The 20797-nt window shown below is 34.8% G+C and overlaps 1 long non-coding RNA gene across 1 annotated transcript in view; it reads left to right on the top strand.

Moving 5' to 3' along the window:
- The first annotated feature begins 6126 nt into the window (after positions 1–6126).
- LOC110743669 overlaps positions 6127–20797 on the top strand; it is a 118123-nt gene continuing 103452 nt past the window's right edge. Inside the window, exon 1 of the long non-coding RNA XR_004185212.1 lies at positions 6127–10587. This is a non-coding gene — a long non-coding RNA (uncharacterized LOC110743669). The remainder of the gene's footprint in view (positions 10588–20797) is intronic.

The raw sequence follows: 20797 nt of genomic DNA on the forward strand, positions 1-20797 counted from the left end.
GATGTGGGACCTCTTGGCATTTCCCACTCAACTTTTCTGTGAACATAAAACTGCCCTCCCAAGATAGTCTATTTTTAAAAAATAAAAGTAGTCAAAATCTAAAAGAAAAAAATTATAGTAGACAGATATATGATATCACAAGTATAGTAAAATGTTAATGGTGGTAGTGTATGTGGATGTTCCTTATTACACTCTGCTTTGTGTTTGACTTTTTCCATAATAAATGTGGAAAAAAGTCATTGTGGGTAATAGTAAAAGAAAGCTTAGCTTAGTAAGGTTCAGTTGAACCCATGGGACTTAATTCTAACTCCATTATGGGTTTCTCATATGATTCTACTAAAAAAATGTAACTTGATTTAACTACTTGAATTGCTTATCTAAATTATGAAACCCAATTGGCCCTGTCTTCAGAAACTAGAATCTAGATAAAATTATGTGTTGTTTGTGATATTAATATGTATTATCCCATCAGCAGAAGAATCTGAGCAGTGCTTTGTAGTTGTTTAAACAATACTGATGACATGGTAGTGGAAACTGAACAGCTACTCCCTGGACTTTGTCAATGTACTTGTTATGACTTAGCACTGTTTTATTTACCATCCAAAAACATATTTTTTATTACTCGCTACAACATGACAATAATTCCAGTTTTGAGTGGTGTATATTTCTCATTATGAATCTAAATACACAGAATGTTTGCTCTGTTTTCAGTCACTAGGCTGCGTGAAAATGGTGTATTAAAAATAGTATGACATATTTGCATATTTATCTGTATTAAAAGCGTCATGAAACAGTTATTGCAGATACACAGCTGTTGCTTTTCAACTATTTTTTTAAAGGAACCATATCTGCTCTCCTATATAAAATACATACATTTTCAAAAGTATCATCTGAGCCAAATGAATTGCAAAGCCTTAAAGAGGAAAGCTTATCTCAGAATTATAAATTTTTAGTCACTGTGTCTAAATGATAAATTTTTAACCTAAAATGATAAACTTGTTCCTTTGCCAAGTCAGATATTATGCATTGTAAACAGAAAGTAATTCTGGAAGCTCCTACAAATTATGGCTGCATTTCAGCATAGAGGCTGTTTACCTACTCTGCAGAGCACATAAAAGGATGCTGCTTTATATCAACCACATTACGGAAGAGAAGACTACACTTTGTGACTTAAAATGACAGTTACTCTGGTAATGTAAAGAAATTTTTATTTTAAGGGCATTTTTAAAATATCTTCATGAAAGACAAAAGTATCATCTTTCTTTTCAATTAAAAAGAAAACTGTATGCCTCTGGAATCCTAGCTACTATCATCTTAGTAATTGCCAGAAAAGTACCCTGATTTAAAAACAATTTTAGTGACTTTCATTATTTTTTAAGGATTTTAATATGGACTCTTTTGGTTTAAGAAAACATACTTTTTTTTTCAATTCTATGATCATATCAGGTTCAGTTGATTATCATGTAATTCAAATAAACACCAGACGTTCTCATTCTAATATCTGAATTACACTGCTTTTTTTTAATTAAAAAAAAAAAGCTTTAAGCATAGTTGAACAAAAGATCTCACCTTTCATAATTCAGTTTCACCATGTTAGCTAAATAAGAGAGTCCAAAGAAGAGAGGATTATCATATATTAAATAAAAAGTTGGCCACTTTGTAGCATTAATCCTGTTAGAAAAAGATGATTTCTGTCTAACTTAATCAGTAAGAAATCTTTATTGCCCTGAGTATTAATTGATTAGGTTCTCATTAAGGTCAAAAGTACACTTGACTGACCACAGGCGGCCAATTAGCAAATTGTCAGCCATGCTTACTTATATTGACTGAACATAATGGTAGTTATTTGACTGTCAAGTCAGAAGGTCACTGAATCTTTTGTGCACTTTGCCCTCTGAAAGGGCAACAGTCATTCAGACCCCAGAATGCATTCGTAACAAAGATTTAGCTTATTACTTATTGACTTAAATCACCCTTAAAAACAGGTGTTTCATTCTCTTTGAACAAATACTATATTATTTCTTTGTAAAATACTCGAAGTTTGGTTGAAATCCTGTGGTTGATTGTGTCTGAGGATTTTTGTTCAGCAAGCAGCTTGCACTTGAAACTCTAAATAGCTTTTTAAAGAGCAGATCGATCCAATGACTACAGTTGGCCCTCTGTATCTGTGGGTTCTGCGTCTGTAGATTCAACCAACCGAGGACTGAAAATATTTGAAAAAAATGTGTCTGTACTGAGCACATACAGAATTTATTCTTGTGATTACTCTGTAAAAAATACAGTATAACTACTATTTATATAGCATTTACTTTGTATTAAGTATAGATGACTTAAAACATACAGAGAGGATGTCTGTATGCCTTTTTTTTTTTTTTTCTAAGACAGAGTTTCACTCTCGTTGCCCAGGCTGGAGTACAATGGCGCTATCTCGGCTCACTGCAACCTCTGCCTCCCAGCTTCAAGCAATTCTCCTGCCTCAGCCTCCCTAGTAGCTGGGATTACAGGCGTGTGCCACCACGCCAGGCTAATTTTGTATTTTTAGTAGAGACGGGGTTTCTCCATGTTGGTTAGGCTGGTCTCAAACTCCCGACCTCAGGTGATCCACCCGCCTCGGCCTCCCAAAGTGCTGGGATTACAAGCATGAGCCACCACACCCAGCCGGTGTGTATGCCTTTTTATATCAGGGACATGAGCATTCTCAGATTTTGATATACGAGGGAGACCCTGGAACCATTCCCCCACGAATACCAAGAAAGAACTGTATATCCCTTTGCATACACTTTTCTCCTGCCATGTGGCTTTGCTGTAATTGTGGCAAGCTGGGCACACAGCTGCTGAAATGGCTCTGGGACACCAGTCTCAAAGTGAATGGTTAGAAGCATATGTGAGTCTCACATTAATAAGGACATTGGTATGCCTTCTAAATATCCACTGCTGACGTGGGAGATCAGATATTTGCTGTCAATCAAAGGAGAAATGAAAATGCAATTCATAAACCAGTAATCTAAAATTTTTGCCTATACTTCAAGTGAGTTATTTGTTTATTTATTTATTTTTATTTATTATTATTTTTTGAGACGGAGTCTCGCTCTGGTGTCCAGACTGGAGTGCAATGGTGCCATCTCGGCTCACTGCAAGCTCCGCCTCCTGGGTTCAAGCCATTCTCCTGCCTCAGCCTCCCAAGTAGCTGGGACTACAGGCGCCCACCACCACGCCTGGCTAATTTTTTTGTATTTTTAGTAGAGACGGAGTTTCACCATGTTAGCCAGGATGGTCTCGATCTCCTGACCTCATGATCTTCCTGCCTCAGCCTCCCAAAGTGCTGGGATTACAGGCATGATTTTTATCATCATAAAGCATTACACCTAATTTATATGGTAGTGATGTAACTGTTTGTCCTCCTCTACTAAACTTAACATTATTATCACTTACATTTTGCCATTATTGATTCAAATATCACTGATGATTCCATGAGTTAGATTTTAAGGAGAAAATACTTTCGTTTAGCATACCACTTTTACAAGTTGTGTCTCTAGATCAAATAGAAACCCATGAGTCATCCTAGATCCTTTCCTTTACATTCTACCCTCCCCAAATATACATCTCATCTAGAATCACATTCCATCATTTCTACTTAATATTGTCAGTAGACATATGTCAACCCACTGCCATTGCCCCAGTTCAGCAACTTGCTTTTTGATTGATCAATTGTAGTACCTTTTTACTGATTTTCCAAATGATTCAATGGCCCTCTTGGCATGAATGTCTTCCTGCTAGACTACAATTTATTCAGAATAGGGATTGTGTATTTTCAGGTTAAATATCTAGCAAAGAGTTCAGTGTTCGACATATATAGGCACTTGGTAAAAATTTACTGATTAAATAAGTAAATGACCATAATTAGTTTTATGCTACATATAACTGTAACCTGTGATAGAATAGTAATTTGTTATAATTTAAGAACTCATTAATCTCTTTATTAGTATTAAATTATTCATTAGTAATTTATCAGACTATTGTAAGAAGCAGTAAGTTTTAATTCAGTCATGTGACTAAACCAATAGCATTGAATATGAAAATAAAGTGAGAATCAGAGTTGAAGAAAAAATTACTATGATAATTCATGAATAATTAAGCTACCTAGTATATAAAGAAAACAAATCTATATACTATCAAAACATTTGCTTTGTGAGATCGTACGGTTTTCAAATGATTTAACATTAGAGATTAATAGTGACTATTGATATATTATCTGCAAAATACTGAGCATTCTGTATACAGATAGCGTAATTGTCATTTCACAGATAAGAAAACTGATTTCACAGGTAATCTGTCCAAAGGTCCACAACCCAGGTCTTGCTGGCTCTAAAGTTCAAGCTCTATCTACCACGCTAATCTGACTCTGTGCATTATTCTTTAGAATTTTGGAAAAGCTATTTAACTCTCTGAAACTGTACTAACTTTGGTGAAACTGTACTAAATGTATAGAAAGGTTCATATACAATATTGGATCAAGCACTAGAGCCAAAGATAAGAAAAATGACTATGGAAATTAAAAGTAATATGACTTAGTTAAGACTGCATGGGCGCTGCCATCAAACATCTCTATGATTGTATCCCAGGTTTGCCATGTCCCACCTGTGTAACCTTGAGTGATTTACTTGACTTCTCCAAGTTCCAGTGCACTTATCATTAAAATAAGTATAATAATATTGCCTACAATGGATTTGTGAGAATCAAATGAAATTATGCAGGTAAAATGCCTAGCACATTAAATGGCATATCATAATGGCTCAGTAAATGTTAGCTGCTGTTAAGGATTTTCAGCTGGGTGTGGTGGCTAGTACCTGTAATCCAAGGCAGGCGGCTTAATTGAAGCCAGGAGTTGAAGACCAGCCTGGCCAACAAATCAAGACTCCATCTCGGCCAGGCGCAGTGGCTCAAGCCTGTAATCCCAGCACTTTGGGAGGCCGAGAAGGGCGGATCACGAGGTCAGGAGATGGAGACCATCCTGGCTAACATGGTGAAACCCCGCCTCTACTAAAAATACAAAAAAAATTAGCCGGGCGTGGTGGCGGCGCCTGTAGTCCCAGCTACTCGGGAGGCTGAGGCAGGAGAATGGCGTGAACCCGGGAGGCGGAGCTTGCAGTGAGCCGAGATCGCGCCACTGCACTCCAGCCTGGGCGACAGAGCGAGACTCCGTCTCAAAAAAAAAAAAAAAAAAGACTCCATTTCTACAAAAAAAAAATTTTTTTTTAATTAGCTGGGTGTGGTTGTGCACGCCTGTGTTCCCAGCTACTTGGGAGGCTGAGACAGGAGTAAGAGCCCAGGAGTTCGATGCTGCAGTGAGCTGTGATCACACCACTGTACCCCAGCCTGGGCAACTGAGTGGCACCCTGTCTCTAAATAAAGATTTTTCACCAAAATAAGTAGTTTAGGTTACATGTACTTCCTTATTCTGTGTTAAATCTATGTGTTATGTTATTGCATACTTTTATGAGTCATATAGTACTCTGACATCTAGACAATCATCTGTTCATAAATTCAAATTAAAGATGAGTTATATAAATATTTGTTAGGGATTCTTGACTTTGACATTCTGTACCAAGTGGGCGAGTGGCACAGAGAGTACCTTGTGCACTTGCCCACTTGGTAGGTAAGTCAACTGTTTCTCTTCCCTCATGATGCTTCTCAAACATGCCATAAAAGGTATTAATGGTAATCTCTTTGGTGAATTATTGAATAAGATGGTGTTATGATAATTCACAAACTCAATTCACAGGTGGAGCAGAGGGCTGGCCTAATCTGACTTGCATGTTACAGGGGTCACTCAGGTGCTGGGTTGAGCACAGACTCTTGTAAGAGTAGAAGCAGAAGAACCGATTAAGAAGTTGTATCCAGGACCAGGTGTGGTGGGTCACACCTGTAATCCTAGGACTTTGGGAGGCCTCAGGCTGGATCACCTGAGGTCAGGAGTTCGAGACCAGCCTGGCCAAAATGGTGAAACCCCATCTCTACTAAAAATACAAAAAATTAGCTGGGTGTGGTGGCAACGCCCGTAATCCCAGCTACTTGGGAGGCTGAGGCAGGAGAATTGCTTGAACTTGGGAGGTGGAAGTTACAGTGAGCCAAGATCGCACCACTGCCCTCTAGCTTGGGCAAGAAGAGTGAAACTCTGCCTCAAAAAAAAAAAAAGAAGTCGTATCTGTAATCCAAATGAAAAATGATAGTGGCTTGGATCAGAGTGGTAACACTGAACATGATGAGAAGTGGTTGGATTCTGGATATATGTTGAAAGTAGAACAGTATATCCTGGCAGATAGAAAGTGGGGAGTAATAGAAAGAAAGGATTAGAGGAAGATTCCAAGGTTTTGGGCATGAGCAACATAGAATCATGAGGAGGAAGAGAATCCTTCCTTATGTACTTTGTGCTTCTAATGATTCCGTGTGTCATCTCTGTTTCAGTTTTCATTCTACTCGCCAAACTGGTGAAAACTCAACCAGTTCCAGTGGTATTGTGAATGCTCTTAGTAAATTCAGAGTAGCCCTATGAAAATCACTTTACTAGCTGTCGCTTCTGAGGGCACCACCACCTGTAGTACTGAATGAACAATGTAACATCAACATGAGGATACTTGGGACACCCAGAAGAATTAGAAGACATAGACTCTCTATTCTTGAAGCTTTATTGTGTATTTCACCATGTAGCATAGGTAAGCACTGCCTGGGTTTGGACCTTAGGCACAGGGCCTGGGGGTGGCATTTGGTGCTTTCAGTTGACTTTGGATCTTTGTGTGATGTAATTGGAGTCCATTTACATGGAGATGGCTTTGAGGAAGCAAGGCCAAGAAATATTAAGTCTCAAGAGTTCAACCAATCAGGAGGAAAAGACCTGTCCTAGGATATTGTGTATATTTTTGCAGTTAACTTAGAAGGCATTCTTATACCTCTTTTTTCTAAATATTTAAGAAAAGCCTCGCTATGGCCTTAAAGTACTAACATTAGGTCTGGTGGGGAGGTGGGGGAAGGATTAACACATATGAAGAGAAATACAAGTAAGTGTAAACAAGCATAAAAATATGTGTTATAACAAAAGTTCATATCCACAACGAATTATCTTTATTATGCTTTTTCCTTCTTTATTTATGGACTTAATTTGCTGTCATCTTAGGCAACTACTGTTAACAGTATCTCATTTGATAATTTGATGTTGACATCTCTCTATTTTCTAAATTTAGTTGAATGCAAAGAAAAACTTTGAAATGCAAATAAGAGATCATTTCTCCTGCCCTTAAGAAAGATTGGAACATGACAAACCTTGAATCAGTCTTGGAAAGAATCATCTAATTACAAGAAAGTGTAAGAATTCCAGGCCTTACCTCAGGCAGATAAGGACTAGCTATACATGAAATGCAGACTGTGGCTAACTTTAATTCTTTCCCAAATCAGATTTTCATGAGACATTTTCAGTTCTTTGAGTGAGGCAAATGAATTTCTTTAATATTTTACATATCCATTGTTAAAATTCAATGCAAAAACAACTCTAATGTCAAATATAAATTATTTTGTTGTTAAGTTTAATTTTGAATAATCTTCTTCTCTTTTCTTTGGCATTAGAACAAATTGCAATTACTGAAGTCCAAAGAATTATAAAGCACTATTTAAGCATTTCCATTAGATATCAAAATTGAAGGAGAATACAAAGACTGGTTTATTAATGGAGTAAAGTTTCTGAGATAAGATGGAGCCAGTTTAAAAGGTTTTAACAAGGAAGTACAATACTCAGTTTTGGAAGGAAAGGAGACAACACGATTTGGTCATGACTTAGACTCTTATAAAAAATACTATTTCAATTGTCTTTATAATTCAACCTAATAATATGCTTTACTCTTTAACAAAAAGTATATTTCCTATATCTCTAAGGGTACACTTCTCTGAGACTAAGCAAGCTATTTGTAAAGGATGATTGAATTGAAGAGGGATCATGTTCTTTTAAACGATCTTTCCCGTGCCCCTGGCATCACAGAGGCTGAATCAGTCCCGGGCACTCAGCATTCTCAGCATTGGATCAACCCTAACCTGCTTGTATTTCTTTTGCTGCAGAGCATAGACCCATAAGCCCAGATCAAACATGTTGAAGTCTCACTCCTCCATCTACTCAGTTGACCTCTTAACAAAATTCTGTTTCTCTCTCCATTTGTCTATGAAAAGAGTTTTCATTCTAAACTCTTCCAATTTAACAAAGGGAAAAGGTTAACAAGAAAGTAAATCCCCCCGCTCCAAAAAAAAAAAAAGTGGTCCACAGTTTCCCACTGAATTGGAGCCAAAAACTCTGCCAGTTTTGCTCTCATATCTCCGAGCTGCAGCCTGACCCTTCATGTGACCAGTGGGGCTTGTTGTACAAGATCTATCTGGGCGCCTTTCTAAAAGTGCTATCTTCGTCCATATTTCAAAACACTCACAGATATTTTATCATTAATTAGTATTCATATTATGTCTCAAACAATCTGTTCAAGAATAGGGGAAGTGAACTAGTTGAACAGCTCTTCTGTTTGTCTGTTAATTAACATGGATGATGTATGTAGAGCCGAAGGCCTTATAAGGGGAGGAGGTGGTCAAGTGTTGGGCAGGTAATTCCTAGAACATTTAAATGCTTACCTATTTTGGACGCTGGGCTACTCCAAAAAAAAAATTGTACTTGGCAAACAGGGTGGGGAGACACAGGCCTTTTTAAAAATAGACCCATGCCTCTTTGATTCACAGCATCCTGGATTTGCTTTTCATCATGTTAACATGCCACTTGGGAGCTGGCTGGACTCCCTTGTTCAGTGACATATATTTCATAGTGTTTTTTTAAAAACCATTTGTTCTTTCAACCACAACATGCTTTGAATTTCTCTTTCAAATTTGAGGATGTATATATAGATTGATCAAAACAATATTTTTAACATTCCAAACAATTTAGAAAGATAGTGGATGGGTGTCAGTTAATGTATTATGCTCCTCTCTTCCTCCTCCCCCTCTTCAGCTGCTAATCTTAGAACTTGTGTGCCAAATTGTGTAAGATATTCTTCCAATAGCTACATGTGTGACTCTTTTGTGAGCTCTACAGACAGTTATGAGGACAGATTTGGAGTTGCATATGGGACTGTCACATGGTTTGATTTCCTTGTCTTCAGGCACTGAGATTTCTTTTCACTGAGCTTTAATACTGAGGAATTTTTAGTTGTGGTAAAAGTTTAGCAAAGTCTCTATTAAATAATTTACACATTCTGGGAATAGGGAAGGAAAAAAGTTTTTATTCACCACCACTCTGTATTCGGGATCTATATATACTAAATAGTTCATGTGTTTACTCTTTCCAATAGTGAAAAAAACTTAGGGTTTTATCACAGAATTTTTATGAAAATCAGAAAGGAGTAAAGAGCCTTTATTATCTCCTTGCTCTTTTGGAGCAAGATCTAGTAAACGTCTCAACAGAAAAAGTAGCAGATGCTTTGTAAAAAGGTCTCATATCACTTATGTCCAATTATAGAGGCTGATTTGCAAAAAAAAAAAAAAAAAAAAAAAAATCATCTATCTATGTCCTTAGGAGCCAAAAATTCCATGGCATTAGTCTGTGAAATAAGATGCAAATTCATTTTCAACTTTAAAGACACATCTGAAATCTTGCTTTCATGACCTGAAACCCACAGCCCCCATCCCATAAACACAGTGCCACCCTTGAGGAACACACAGACTTGAAGCAAGATCTTTCTCCTAGTCCTATTTTAAATGTTCCTCAAGGATAAATAATATCCCAGTGAGACCTGTGTCCAATTAATTGGGGCATATATTATAATATTATAAAAGTGTTAATCACATATACTCAGAACTAATTCTTTTAAGGCCCAGCATATGACTACGTCTTAAAATAGTGCATGACTGTTTATACACTATTTAAAATAGTGTATGACATATGATGTAGTGTATGACTGTTCATCCTTGTATTAATTTTGCCCTCTAAAACAAATCAGTGGTTAATTATTCCGAGCTGTACCTTTATTGGTCCATGAGTAAACTCAGTCAACTTTGTTGCGCTGGGGGAAAAGTCTTAATTCAGAAATAATAATGATGGCTAATAACAATATAATAATAAATTGCTACATTTCTTGGTTCCCTGCTCTGGCTCTAAACTCTATATAATAGATATTTTAGATACATCTAATCCCCAGAATAACCTACCAAAGTAGGTATTATCACAATTTGTCAAGTTAAGTAAGAACTCGAGAAATAGCTTGAATGAAGAGAGTAGTGTTCTCTTATTTCAGTCCTTAATGTCCCTTTCCTGTTTTAGGTTGGAGAAGTCCTATATCTTACTGGGCAAATTGCCCTGGTACCTTCCACAATGAAATTTGTTCGTGGTGGAATACAAACAAAAGCTACTCTGTCCTTAAGCCATACCCTGAAAATCCTGGAAGCTACACATGGAGGTACCAGACTTCAGCACACTTTCATGGCTCACTGTTATGAAATGTTATGTTAATGAACAGCCAGCTCACTTCCACTGCTCTGGATACCTGGCAGAACTTAAAGACCCATTAAAAGGTACCTACAGTATCTATTTTATTTCTAGCCTACCAAAGAGCAATTTATGAAAAGGTTTTATTCAGACAATATCAAGTCTCAGTGGACTTCATAAGGGTTTGAACTAAATCTGGAATAATAATGTTTGATTGAGCTGTTATGTTCTGCCTCGTAATTGGCTGTGCACAATTGAGAAAGAAAATTGCTTAATAGAAACTTACAGTCATCACTAACTTTATCTTAATTCCCCAATGCAGTAAGTTAAGAGTTCTTTACAAGCAGCTTAAAGTTTTTAGAAACTGTTGAAATATACTATTTAAAAATATTTCTGCCCATGTATCACATTATATTTTCTGGTGAGGAAGGTAATTTTTCTGATATTTTATTCACTTGGGCTAAGAGTCATCTTATTTCTCCAAGAACATTTAAAAAGGACCACGTTTTTCCATTCTTCTAAAATATTAACGGAGTTTTTGTTTTTTAATATGATATCTGTGCCCTGGTATGGGGTTGGATCTTTTAGTTATCCCACAGATATCAAAAGTAGTTTCTGAAATATATTGACTTTAGATTATGCCATAATTTATACTATCACATCATCAGAAAGCAAGACTTTTAAGTTAAACAACTGAGTAAGCTGATGATTAGAATATACTCTAGAAGGAACAAGAATCTGTTCTTTGTCGAGGTTAAGAACTACATTGGCAATACAATCATTATTTGCAGATAATATTGTCTACCTAGTAAACCCATGAGACATGAACTATGAGCAAAATTAATATGAGTTAAATAAGATTGCTAAGTAAAAAGGAAATATAACGACAATCTTTTACCTTCTAACTATCAGCAGTAACCAACTTAAAAGATCTAATGCGGAAAAAAGACCAGGTGCACAGTAGCATGAAAACTATAAGAAATTTCAGGACTGCTCTAAAGAAAACCATAAATCTTTCTGGGAGGATGACACTTCTAAAAAGTGAAAAGATATACCTTGTTGCTGAGTTAAAATAATTTGAAGATACCTATTGTCTACAATTTTATTTTTAAAATAAATTTAATTTTATTAGAATCAAGTCTCCCATGGAATACACTTAACAAAATGGTTCTGAAGTGGATATAAAAAAGAATAAAGCTGGCAAAAATAGCCTGAAAGTTTTTGCCAAAAGAAGAAATAAGAGGGGTATAGGGGAAGAGAGGAGGAAAAATAAGAAAGTCTTACACCGCCAGATATTAAAATATATTGTAAAGATACAATTAAAATCATGTAGCATTGGCATAGTAACAGATAAGAATCAGTGGCTCAAACACGGCATTTCTCTAAATTATGTGCTTTCACATTTGTAGAAGTGCTAGTGTTTCTTTTGATCAGAAGGGAAGATGAGGTCAGGCGGCCTCTTGCAGATTTGGCAAACCTTATTTGGAGTTAGTATCCTGGTTTTCCTGAATGAACTTTCTAGATGCTGCACCTGCTAACAAGGTGGAGTTTGCAAGCGGTCAGACCTAGCTGCCTCTTAATTTGGTGATGGCACTTGTGGTTTTAATGAATCTGATTGTGTCTAAGGCTTGCTTGCATATCTGAGAGTCTTTTCCCGTAACTCCTGGGGTCTATGGAATTCTTGTAAATGTTGCATTCTTCAGTTGATAGAGAAAATACTTTCTGAATTTGTGCTTTATTTAAATTATTTTTGCTGTGGCTGACACATTTGAAATTGAGTTATTTCACAGAATCTCCCCCGCTACCACCTCCAGGGACTTTGTTTGTTATTCAATGTAAGCTAAAAATAAAATGATATAAAATTTCAAATTATTTAAGCTAAACTTAAGTATTACTATAGAGTAAACATATTTATTCATAATGTGTTTCTTCTCACTTATCCACAGATGTGATCCCAATTTAATATGAGTTTCACCAGTAAACAGTTTGTAGAATATTTTCAGTGAGGCTAGTAGGCAAAACAAGTTCTGGTCATCGTAACAGAGCTTGAAAAACAAAGGTAACATCTAGGCATGCCAACTATACTCATCTTATAACTAAATGTATTGCAGATTACCACATCAAAAAGAAAATTTGAGAATTCCAGTTAGTGGTATTTAATTTCCAGCTTAATGTCAATTTAGGCACTACTTACAGTAATTTGCTACAGAATCATCATCTGTCATTATTTTAAGAAAATACATTTATAGCTAAGAAGAAAATTAGTTTGGGAAAGATCATTTTGCTCAGTTGAAATCAATAGACTGTATTATAATGTATAAAGAATGTATCTAATTTTGCTTTAAAAACAATTTGCTATTAGAAGTTAAATTATCACTTTATAATTTTCTATGAAGTGAAAGAAAAGTGTTTTTAACTTAATTACCCCTGCCTAAAGGATATTCTTATTGGGATGATTATTATAGTAACCAAAACATATCGTAATATGCCATTATACTCTTTCCAGGAATCTTTTTGGTTCTTTGGTTTTCCTTGGAGGTGCTAAGGGAGTACAGGACTGAAACAATATTATTCAACATACAGATACTTTTTAGGATCATAATGTTGGTTGTTTTTACTAATTCAGGCTGGGCATGATGGCTCATGCCTTTAATTCCAGCACTTTGGGAGGCAAGGTGGGAGGATCCCTTGAGCCCAGGAATTCGAGACCAGTCCTGGCAACATAGCAAGACCTTGTCTCTACAAAAAAATCAGAAAATTAGCTGGGCATGGTGGCACACACCTGTAGTCCCTGCTAATTGGGAGGCTGAGGTGGGAGGATCACTTGAGCCTAGGAGGTCACAGCTGCAGTGAGCTATGATCGCACCTCTGCATTCCAGCCTGGGCAGCAGAGTGAGATTCTATCTAAAAAAAAAAAAAAAAAAGCTTTACTAAATTGATTTGACAGTTTCACATTAAGTATTATCTTGTGTTTCTCCTTTTTCCATCTTTTCCATATCTTTTTAATGGCAGTGTCATATGATATGATGTTTTATGAGTTGTTATACCTCATTCATCAGAGTAATCAATGGGGAAAGGAGCCTTATGGGTTGTAGTCCATTTGTATTGGATAGGACAGATGGCATTATTGATAAATAGAAATATTCCAAATATTTATTGTATAATAATATTACAAGGACTCTGAATTCTGATTTTTAATACCTTTAGTTTCTAAAGTAATCGGCAAATTGATTTATTTAGTTACCATGTATCCATTTAGTCACATCAGTGTGTGAACCGTAGCATTATCTTTCAGTTAATATGTGATGGGTATTTCTCTCTCAAGGCTTTGTGCTTACTTATCTGAATTCTGACCAAGCTATCACTTTGGTCTTGAGTATTTTAAAGTTAAAAACAATATTTGGAGCTGACACTAGGTCAAGATAGGATCTCAGAAGTGACAGAGGCAAAGATTCCATAGCATTTCCCCTGCATTATCACCTTTGTCCTGTAGGAGGCAGAGAGGGAAAGAGCAGTCTTAGGTCTCTTTACATTTGCCCCTTGCATAAGTTTCTACTCTCAATAGATTTCCTAAAATTATGTTCTAATATAACTGTGGACATAAGGACATAATGATGTGATTCAGATTCTAATTAAATTTTATTTTCTCAATTTGGAATTCAGTCATTTGAAGAAGGGTTAATGCTGGTGTAGTATCCTTAATGTACCATCCTCCAAAATGTTTGGCATTATTCCAAAATCATATTCACACTAGTAAAAATAAACAAAATCCAGAGGACTTCACTTTTTATCGTATATATTTTTGTATTGTTTAAATGCATACTAAGAGCGTATCGCCATGCCTTATTTTTGCAATCACGAAGTTACAAATGATAGTTTTAGTCATTCTAAAACTTATATTGCCATTGCTTTATTTCTTAAATACTACCAAATCTGTTATTGAAGTCTGGCGTGTATTTAAAGACTGCTAGGAGCTCTCTGATAGGACCTCAAGGTTGCTTGCTATTTTATTTAGAAAGCAGTAAAAATTATTTAATGGTAGTGACCATTGTTTCCCAACCAAGAATGAGTACATATTGCCCAACAGTGGGATTATTTTTTTAATTGTGGATTTGTTATGGTGAATATATTACAAAGGTTAGAAACTAAAGATTTTTATGTGAGTTATAAATTTGTCGTTACCTTCATTAATGACTGACAGCACTCAATTCTCAGTATTTATTCTAGCACACTGTCTTGCACATAGCAAAAACTCAACATTGATTGCTATATTGAGAAATAAAATAGAATGGTGTACATCCAAAAAGACAATTGGAAATATAAAAATTTATTTACATGCTTTCAAAATAGTAGTGTAATCCCACTAATCAAATAGAAACTTTATACTAAATTTTGATAAGATCAATCTTTTTAAAGGATTCTTATAAAAATAGGCTATGTAAATTATATTGAAAGAATAAGTTGGCCAAGCTTTATTTAATTAAAAATATCTTATAGTGTTCAATGGGCCAAGAGGATAAAGTAACTTAGACCTATGTAAACATATCCCATTCAAGATAGACTCTACTGTATGATTTAGGGCAAAATAACAGCAGTTGTGTTCCTACTGCCCTGGCAAGTACAAATGGACAAAATATACCCTGATAACTCCAGATACCTTCAAAACTCTAGGACTACTTCAGTGATTAAAATGGCATAGAGAATATTCTGATAGAACTCTCAGGACCAATAATAAACCAACGAAAAAACCAGCATTCATTGAATTAGTATGGAATTTGAAATATTCTACATGTATTTTGTTTTTTTAAAAAAATCAAAGTCTAAGTAATATGAAAGACATGTGTTATTTTGTGGTTAAGAAAGCCTTTTATGTCCTTTATTTATGGAATCAAATATGTGAGTGCTTTCCAGCAGAATTCAGGAAGAATTTTTACTCTGAACTTTGTATCTACATTTGCAGCCCTTAACCTTCCCTGATCTTTTCTCAGTTTCTCATTATCTGTGTTTCTGTCTCTTCCTTTGTCTCTCCTTCTTCTGTATTCACTTATACACTGAGAGACAGCAAAATGCAGACAGACACAAACACAGCTATTACTTTGGATAACCAAACAAGAAAACTTCCTCGCAGGCAACTCTTCAATGTGGTTATGTTGTGGTTGTTTTAGGAAGATTTCATTTCTCCCCTGTTATTTTAAATTTTGTATATTGGGAGAAACTATGTTATATCACTTCTTTGATGGAGAAAAGAAAAAGTCTCTAGAACAGAGGAGTTTGATTACATTTATAGTGATTCAATTATTCCTTTTACTGTATTTTGCTAGAGGTTTTTCTCATGAAAGTTCTTATTCAGAGTTTTGGGCATAACCCATCTTCTCCCTCCCAAAAAGATCATACGTTCCTAAAAATAAGATATGAAAACTACATCTCAGCATTTAATTTGTGTTCCTAGAATTATATATGGCCCCCAACATTTTTTTTAGACAAACTAAGAATATTAAAATTGCATTTTAGATAACCAAGTTATGGGTGAAAGCAAATTTTCTTTATATTTTAAGAGCACTAGAATATGTATTCAACAAATCTTCTTTAAAGATGTCATATGCTTACAGGGAAATAATAAGAGGACACCCAATAATACATTTCTAAATTTAGCCCTGAGTTATTTGGACTTTGCTTTAATCAAATTTATCTGAAACAAATTTTTTTCCAAGCCTTAATTTCTGAAGACAGGATGATAGTAATTGATCATGCTGCTGAATAAAAAGTAAATTTTGGCATATTAAGGCAGCGTATAAGCTGACATTCTTTAACAAAAGCAGCCTGTCAACTATGGTGCACTTAAGTACAGGAAAGATTGATGTTTGCCAAATGTAAAATCAGAGAGAAGAAAAAATGTTTTCGAGTTTAGAGGATTGCTAACAATGAAAGAGAAAAATAAATAAAAATTTAGATGTATAATATTGTTATACCTTGTCAAGGAACTGTTAATTGAAAACAGGCCTCCTTTTTAAAAACTTAATATAAGATCTCCACCAAAAGACTACTCAAGAGTCTGACAATTAATGAAAAAGTAAAATTTTAAAGGTACAAAGTGATGGCTGACATTAACAAAAATTGTGCTGTTACATTATCAAAATGCTATGCCCTACAGAGTAATTAATATAATTGGTTATGTTACTAACAGAAAGCTGAGTTTTGAAAAATATCAGTATGAATCATGTGAGACTCCATCATAAATTTAATAGCTAAGATACGCAGGTTGCTATTTATTTATTCTGCATATCAGGTTTATGACATTTATTTGGTAGCTATATATTGTTTTGAATTTACAATAATTTGAGTTATTAAAATGCAGTTTACTTATGATCCATGTTGAGAACATACAGTGCATTCATATGACTACGTAGCATTGGATCTTTCATCTCATAGTGATATGTTTCATTTGTAGTGATTATAAGGAGAATTTTTAACGTGGGTCAAATGGGGAATAGTGGCACCCTGGAAGTGCTTATAAATAAATTTCTTTTTTAAAATATATCATTCCACAGTGGAATTGAAAAAGATTACCACTCCTTGTTTAAAGATGTTATATTGTTCTATTTGTGAATCTAACGAAATGCTTGACAGAAAAGAACACAAATTGCTCAAATGAATTTTAGAAAATAAGAAGACATCTGAATCAAACAGTAAGACATTTTAAATACATGAGATACTATCAACAATGTTTACCTACAGAAAATAAGATATTTATATCTATATATATATATGTAACTTTTAAAAACGATTAATGTTTCCTGTTTATTCCCATGATGGAAAGTGAAGAAAAATTATATTTGCCCACAGACATGGGAAAGAATTACCTGGCAGAGCTATGTACCACAACAGATTTTTTTAGACTCCCTTTTCCCTGAAGCAGTCTTTTTATTTGAGCACTGTAAGAGATTTTCCATCTTTCTCACTGAAGTGCTCAGGTATATTAGCACCTCTCTCCTTCTCAGGACATTGACTTTGTTAAAAGCAAGAGAAAATACGTTATTTCTGTGAGCTGGTTGTGTCTCCTCTCATGTTTAAAAAATAATAATAATTGCTAAACTAGATCAGCCTGTGTACAAAAACTGACCTGTCACTGAATGACTAGCTACCGAAAACCCATTTAAAAATTATATTTGATGGAATGGTATCACCTGATCTTAGAGAAAGATGCTGTACAAAAGAATGCTAGTGTCAATAAAATTCATTGAGCTCTAAATGATATTCCGAAACTGCTTTCGAGCTAAAACATATCCAGTAACTGCTCAGGGCTAGATTACACTGTCTTGGAAGAATATGATAAGTCGGGTCAATGTTATGGGTGTAATAGGTTAAAATAATATAACATTTTCTAATACAGTTGCAGGCTTCTCCCTTAAGTGGAAATTTATTTATGTTGAGCACATTCTAGAATGGAAGCTTGTTTTGAACATGCCAATAAATACAGCAATTACTTCAGGAAACACAGAAGTTGTTGCTTCTTCTAAGAATTATTAAAGAAGGTGAGGCCTTCCATTTAGCACTCTCTGTGCTAACATGAAAGTTCTGCTGTGTAGCCACCATCCTAGATCTTCTCAATACCATTAGGAGTGAATTAATACAGATACTATTTGTTGCTTATGCATGATGAAGGCCTTTCAAACATGCCCAGAAAACAGCCACTATATGGTAAATAGCAGAGAAAGTCTACATCAATATCTGGAATGAGGCAAGAATGCACAGCAATAGCACTATAATTTAGGATTATTCTGGAAGTTCTAAACAATTCAGTAGTGCAATGAACTTATAAAAGGTGTGTTACAAAAAAGGAAAGCAAATTCTCATTTTCAGGAAATAAATAATCAGGGCTTACTCACCCTATTTCAGAAGAATATGCTGAGTTGAGATAATGGGAATGGACTGACATAACAGACTTTTTCTAGTACAGTTTCAGGCTCCTACCTTACATAAATGTATAGTTATGTTGAACACATTTCAACATAGAAAAACCGAAATGGATCAACTAAAAAACGACTTGAACTGAAAAGAATTAATTAAAATGGCAGGATAGAAAATATGTCATATATTTTAAATTTTTAAATTCATCACTATCTTGATTTGGGGGTGGGAAAGAAGAAAAATAAATTTGTGGTAATAATATCAATTATAAAATATCCAGTAATATCCTGAATAAGAATTGCACAAGACTCTTGTCTGGAAGGAATTATAAAACCTTATTGAGCAACATGCAAAAAGACAAATAAATGTCAAGAATTATGCTTCTAAATGGGAATACTGTAAAGATAGCAACTAACATACAGGTATGGCTTTAGTACATCAGGCAAAATTCTAGTGGGATTATTTTAAAAACATGAAATAACTTTTTAAACGGTTAGCATTCAGAATAGCGAAAGATCATTTTTAAAACACTATAAAGGGGAATAGGATTTATTAAATATGAAAATATGTTCTAGCACTACAGTATTTAGAATGGTATGGTACTACTGCACCTAGAATCCAGACAAAGATCAATAAAATGGAACAGATAAACATAAAACTAACCCCAGTATTTCTGTGAACCAAATATGACAAAAGAATATTCCAATAATAGAGATAGGGTAGATTATCCAGTGAAGGATAATACAAGATTTTGCTAGAATGTGGGGAGAAAAAAAGAATGATACAATGAAATTCAGACATCAAGTATAATTTTTGCAGAATTTTAAATTAAATATAAATGCTCATAAAATAGAAAAAATACAAAAATATTTATATGGTATGAACCTAGTCAGGTAAAATATGTGCATATACATATGCACATGGAAAATCAACTGGTAAATATTATACCAAAATGATAGAAATGGTAAAAAACAAAAAAAAGAGGGAAATTATTGCTATAATTGCTGATGATTTTAGTTTTCTTTTTTATATATTTTTATAATTTACAGCTTTTTTCTTTAATTATAATACATTCCACAATTAGAAAAGTAAGTTATTCTCTCCTTAAAGCAACCATCATGTTATCCAAGTACATACCAAATATTAAACATTTTTTGGCATAAAACAATTGCAGACTTGCTTCAAGATGATACAATTTTGTCATTTTTAATTTTATTATTTTTTCTTTTTTAATCCATGAACAGATGCATGGATGTTGTTGTGTTTAATCTCCAGAATAGGAAGCCTTTCCTTTTCTTCTTCCTTTACGGTATGTAATTAGAATGACAGCTGGAAGCAGAGAGCACACAGCAATACTCACCATTGTCTTTCCAACAATGCCTAACACATAGTAGGCATGCAGTAAATATTTGGCTAAAGAAATAACTAATTAATTAATATAAAACTAGCCAATTTTCAAAGAATATTAATGAAATGATTCTTTCGAATAATCTTTTTTAATGTCAGTCATTTTTCTGGGATACAATCCAACAAAGGAGTTTCAATGCTAGTATCTAATATAGACCAATTCAAAATGTTTCTGCTTTTATTTGTAGACCGCTTCTCTGGATGCAGTATAGTGCAAAAAGCAAGATTTGAAAAGACCAAAGAAACATCTCACCACCTTCCATTTTGCCAGAATTCCATTTTGCCCCAGAATTCTGTAATCTTCCTGGGGAATTTTTGTTTGGAAAACAAATCTCTCTTAAATGATAACACCACATATTGTTCCAAATCCTCTCTCTCTCATCTTCTTTCTTTCTCTGTTTTCCATAGAATCTCTGGGCATTTGGCTTGCAGATGGAGAATCCAAGCCAATTTCTTTTGAGGAGGCTTATTTCTTTTATTATTATTTCTTATTTATTTCTTATTTCTTTGGAGGAGGCCACAGCGACTTCCTCCATGCGAAAAGAGAGACCACTATACTGTACCTCTACCTTGAAGAGCTCAACTTTTAATTCTTAGAGAGGCATTTTGCATTAATAGAAACTCCCCAGGATCTGCACTGTAATTACATTACAATTTTGGATGCTCTTCTAAGCCCTGGTGGCCTCATCTTGAGAGGTGTATTTTTTTTTCTTTCTTTCTTCCATTACATATGCACTCTCCTATTGCTTTCCAGGACAGCAGGGTTTTTTTTGTTGTTTTTTTTTTTCTGCGATGGAGTCTTGCGCTGCCGCTCAGGCTGGAGTGTACATTGTTGGTGGGGGTACAAAATGGTACAATTTCTATGGAGGTAAATTTTGTAGTATCTCACAGAATTATAGTTAACCTCTGATCCAATAATCCACTTTTTTTTTTTTTGAGATGGAGTCTCACTGTGTCGCCCAGGCTGGAGTGCAGTGGCGC

This window comes from Papio anubis, chromosome 7 (assembly GCF_008728515.1).
Source record: "Papio anubis isolate 15944 chromosome 7, Panubis1.0, whole genome shotgun sequence".
In the NCBI taxonomy this organism is placed as follows: Eukaryota; Metazoa; Chordata; class Mammalia; order Primates; family Cercopithecidae; genus Papio; species Papio anubis.